Raw genomic sequence first — 5,742 nt, 5'->3', positions numbered from 1 at the left:
AACAAGATAGCACCCACCAAAAGTGAACAGCTATAGCACTGCAGCCCCGCTCTGGGGCCGCATTAATAGAAGGGAACCTCTTCTACTCCAGAAGGATGAAGCAGTTCCATTTTGGAGGGTATTAATTAGCTGTCACTTGTAATATTGCATATTGTTTTGGATATCGCCCTTTAAGAAATATAGATTAATTTAAGTAGTTCTTGGACAGAGCATCCAAAGTGGTGAGGAGAATTTGAAATTAGGCTATGCAAGAAATGTTAAAGTAACTGAAGGAATTTAGTCTGGAGAAGAAAGCACTCAGGTGAGGGAAATAATAATTGTCCACATGTTTTTAAGGGTTAATTCTTCAGAAAAGCTGGTCTTAATTTTAAACTTTTCCATGTAAGCTATCGGCGACTTCGGGCAAGTGGTTTAAATACCTTGAACATCAGTTTCTATATCTTTAAAAATGGAGTTATAAATTACTATTCTATTGTCTAACTTATGAATTATAAAACGTGTGAAGTTCCAGTGAGATTGTAGACCCCTTTAATAAATTGGAAAATATTTTTAAAATTGTAAGTGGTCTTTCCTTTATTATCAAAGGCATTTGTAAAGAAGCTAGTATATGCCAGTCACATACTAGAGTTTTCAAAAGATAAAAAGTCTAGTAAAGCCTAGCCTTTTTTTCCTCAGAACTTTCACGTTGAAACGTTGGGATAAACATCAATATATAAGTCGCTATAAATATGTAAACAAAAACATAACCATAGAAACACGCATGTACATGTGTACACACAACACTAGTAACACAAGATAGTACTAGGTGCATGTGAATAAGAAAAATTCGGTTAAAAGTAAAGGAAAATCTTACCCAAATGACTTTTAAAAAATAAAGAGAACTTACTGGATCATACATACCAAAAAATATAATGGTGAGGTTTTTTTCAAAATTAAGGTTAATATTGTACTTTAATAAGTACACAAAATACCCAATTTTATTACATCTCTCCACTCTGCCTTCTACAACACAGGCTTTCAAACTGCAGAGAAAATCTTAATATGATTGACAGAAGCTCTCAGGACTACCTCTTCATCCACAATCAGAACTGTCAGATGTCCCAGTAGTGCCCAGAGAAGTTTATGGTCATGTGACTATAGGTGAACCAATCCCTATGTCTAGAGGATGATGTATTCTAAATGGCTTAATCCATTCTAATATCATTCCTGAACTGGAAATGGAGTCAATTTCAACCACACTGCTGAGAATACACAGAGGGGTGGGTTACTCAAAGTGTGTATTAGAAAAGAAGAACTGGGAAGAGAAAGAGGAAGAAGGAGAAGAGAATGAAGACGGAAGGCAGCAGCAACAACTTCAGAAATCAGTTTGCTGCGATGAAAACAAGTAACCCAAAAGTGACTGTTTGGTAATTCCGATGAGAGAAAGAGCCTGATTGCTGAGGAATTCCAGAAGACTGCAAAGACTGCAGAACTTGATTAGGGGTCTTACACACGAGTCCGTCCTGCTAATCCATGTATAATTACAAACAAAAATGATGATGAAGAAGGGAGTGGTGAGAAGTTTAGTAAAATCGTTGCTTTCCATCCTTGTTTGGGGTGGTGAGTAAATGTACGTGGAAAAGTGAGGGGAAAATTACGTCCTACTGCATATAGAATTTACTACATATAGTATACAATATACTACTATATGTAGTATAGAATATACTACATATAGAATTTTAACTCTCATGATGTGCATTTTGTAGCTGAACAAATTGATACCCAAGGACAGCAGTTTTAGGGCAGTTTAATATTTTCCTTCATAAAGTGTGTCATCTGACCTTAATGCAGCATTGGAAATAAAAATGTACTTTCAGGTTTTTATACAGGAAAGATAGAATTAAGCAACAATTAACTAGAAATGCATTATCCTTCTTAACTATTTGAACTTTACCTTAAATGTCTGAATTTCTTTGAAATACTATTTATATTAATAGTACTATTTAATATCTGGATAACAACTTCATCATCCTAATGTACCATATTCTAAAGACATATGAAGCTAATAGAAATAAAACGACAATTTCTGTGACCTAGAATATTTATATGAGACCCTTTACTACTTATGTGACCTAGAATATTCATGTGAGACCCTGAGAGGTATATCAACTTCAATGACATAAATGCTTATTACATAAAAGTTAACCTCATTTATAAATCTCAAAAAAGAAATACTCAGGTCTCCAGATTTCAGCTCAGGCCAACTTTTTACAGGTACACCTACAAGGTCAGAGGGTGGAAGGCATGGCTACTACCCAGTCATGATGGAGGCAGATATCATGGCCTGTGCAGTAAAGACCGTGGCCAGTCGATTTGTAGTTGCTTAAAGCTAAATGTGCCCACATCCTGAGTTGTACTAAAACCTGTGTATAAGGAATTTAATGAGAAAAGGAGTGCATAAAACATGAGGTCACTGATTTTATTTTTTATGTGTCTATCCATTTATTCATTTAGTAAAGTTAAAGCGATGACATTGAATATATGAGAAGAAAGGTTACAAATAATTCCTTGGAAATAATGCCCCTAGTAAAGTCACAAAATGAAATCCCAATCCCAGAGCCTAAATCACTTTCTCCTCTAACAATAATAGAGTAGTAATACCCATTTGTATTATAAATTGAAGAGCTAAGTTAGATGGCCTAGAGCTGATCTATTCTTAATTTGCCCAGCAAGTTACAATTTTCCTTTAACTCTGCTCTTTTCCCTAAGATACAGTAGGAAGAGCACTGGATTGGAAATCAGATGACCTGGTTTCATCTCTACCTTTAAGCAGCTGGGGACACCTTTGGCAAGTTACTTAATCTCTTTGATTCTCCATTTCTTCATATGCAAGAGAAATATTAACTCATTTCAAGCTAATGTGGATTATGTTATCAAAGTGTATACTACATCATCATACCTATAACTTATTCATTTCATGCAGAATAAAACCATTTAGACTTCTAAAACATAATTAAAAACCAATAAGAAAAAATAGTTTAGCGAGAGAGACACAGAGAGAGGAGTCATTGACAGCTTTTCCTAGCTCCTACAGAAGTCATTTCCTAGCCCTCTGTACAAACTTCCATTATAGCATTGGTTATTTTTTATGAATGTATGTTACCTATTCGACTCAGCTTCCTGAAAGCAGGGTCCTTGACATGTAAACTTTGTTTCCCAGTTTCCAGCACATCCTTGACATTGAGGCACATTTTAGGAAATAAAAAGAAGAACCCCTGGAATTGAAGCATTCATTCTCATTTACTAAAGAGCCAGGGGTGTGGTCATCAAAGTGTCTCCTTAGTTTTGTGGTTGTGAACCATGACTGATTTGAAGACTACCTCTCAAGGCACACTACTATTTCTTTATTTTAAAAATTTTCTATTTTCTGGGACAGCCACTTCTTTTCCACTCCAGGACAGAAGCATCCTTTATTTCTTGGGTCTAATCTAGTGAAAGACAGTCCCTTGAGTTTCTTTTCTTCCTATTCAATACCTTTACCACTTCTTCCTAATGTACACGTTATTTTGTACCAATTGTCTTGTTCCCTTTCAGAAGAAAACAAACTGTTTAGTGGAGGGTAAGGAAGCTCCAGGAACAAAATTAGTATTCACATCAGACTAATAAAACATACCAATTATCTAGAATGGTAGATTCCTTGTGGGACAGTGTAGTGGAATAATCAAAATAATCCTGAGATAGGAGAGGGAGAGTCTAGCTTTGTTCAAACTCTGTGGCAACTTACTGTTTTCTTAGAAACCTTAATCTCTCCAAGTCATCTTGCAGTAACATAAGTGGTGAGGACAATATCATTTCTGAGACTCCTTTCATATTGGATACTTAGAATTAAAGGGCCAGGCGCGGTGGCTCAAGCCTGTAATCCCAGCACTTTGGGAGGCCGAGACGGGCGGATCACGAGGTCAGGAGATCGAGACCATCCTGGCCAACACGGTGAAACCCCGTCTCTACTAAAAAATACAAAAAACTAGCCGGGCTTGGTGGCGGGCGCCTGTAGTCCCAGCTACTTGGGAGGCTGAGGCAGGAGAATGGCGTGAACCCGGGAGGCGGAGCTTGCAGTGAGCTGAGATCCGGCCACTGCACTCCAGCCTGGGTGGCAGAGCGAGACTCCGTTTTAAAAAAAAAAAAAAAAAAAAAAAAAAAGAATTAAAGGTATACTTTGCGTCACTATAAAACTGAATTGTCAATATGTTGAGAATAGTTTCAGTAAAGGCCAAGAAAAGTGGCCATGTATTAGGGTCAAAAATGGATCTACATGACCTTGAAATAAACAAATGTGAAAAAAAGGTTAGTGAATCTAATTTTCTATAACTGTGAGCCCCATAGTTGATGGACAATTAAGCAGCCCTGCCAAGGATTTTGTACCATGGTTAAGGAAAATTGAACGGGTTGAAGCTTCCAAAATGACTGAGTCTGCTAACCACATGCTTTAGTGGTTATTAAAATCATAACTATGTGCTATTTCTGTCATCACACTAGCATGACAGAAAATGGCCACTAATGTCATTTTCCTATGCCAACTAAAGCAATAAGAATGCTGCCTCCTCATAAATAGAGATTTATTTCACTAGACACTGTAAGTTCATAGATCATTCACTCACTTTTTCAATGAGCACTGAGACACTATTATACATAAGACATTGTATGAGATTCTGAGTGGACCATAAATATGAATCAGACACATATCTATTCGAAGGAAGTTCACACACAAACACTCACTCACTCTTCTGCATACATTCATGCAACTATCATGAATGGTTCAAAGTGATAAATAAGCGCCATGAAAGAGACACAGATTAAGACACAGATTAGAGAAGGCAGGTATTCCACTTGAGGGTATAAAAGAAGAATTTTATGGGCAAGAAGTATGTAATATGGACCTTCAAGACTAGATTAGGTTTATCCCGTGGAAACAGCAGGAAATAGCAAAGGCAAAGAAAAAGAGGCTGGGAAGCATACCACATATGAGAAAAAAAGTTGACATCAGTTGTAACATCTAACATTTATTTACTGTTCAGCGTGTACTAAGAATTTTAAATACATGGTCTCAGTGAATCGTCATAAATGCAAGGGATTAGTTCTGCTGTGTGCCTAGTTTTGGGTGGGAAAAGTAAGGTCCAGCAGTAAAGAACACCTAGCCCAATTTTTTCCATTAAAAGAAATACCAGGCTGCTCAGGATGGCTGAAGCACGTGGTTGTGGCAGGCAAGAAGGAAAATATATAGATGATTCACTGTGGCTAGGTAATAAACAGGCTAGAATGCTAGACTCTTTCAGTGAATCAGACTTAAAAGGAACTCAAATGAACTAAATAGGAAGTAAAAAGCAAGATCCTCTGTATATGTAAAATAAAACAAAGCAGAACAAAGCTATACTCTATATATTACTTAAAACAGCCGAAAATCAGCCCTCCTTGAGCACCCTTGTCAATGTCAAAGCACAAAATAGCAGTTGGCAGTCACATCTAAAAGAGATGTGAGTGCCTTTTCTAATACAACCCTCTGCTTACAGAAGTGGGCAAACTGAGGCTGAAAGATAGTTGGTTATGTTCAGATGTTTCACTCAATTTAAGCTTTAAAAATATGTATGTATGTGAGCATATGACTACATAATTCTTGCCAATTATTTTTTCTCTTTCTTTCTTTCTTTCTTCTTTCTTTCTTTCTTTCTTTCTTTCTTTCTCTCTTTCTTTTTTTTTTTTTTTTTT

This window comes from Mandrillus leucophaeus, unplaced genomic scaffold (genome assembly GCF_000951045.1).
Source record: "Mandrillus leucophaeus isolate KB7577 unplaced genomic scaffold, Mleu.le_1.0 Scaffold607, whole genome shotgun sequence".
Taxonomy (NCBI): Eukaryota; Metazoa; Chordata; class Mammalia; order Primates; family Cercopithecidae; genus Mandrillus; species Mandrillus leucophaeus.
Note: the sequence above shows the minus strand (reverse complement) of the source record.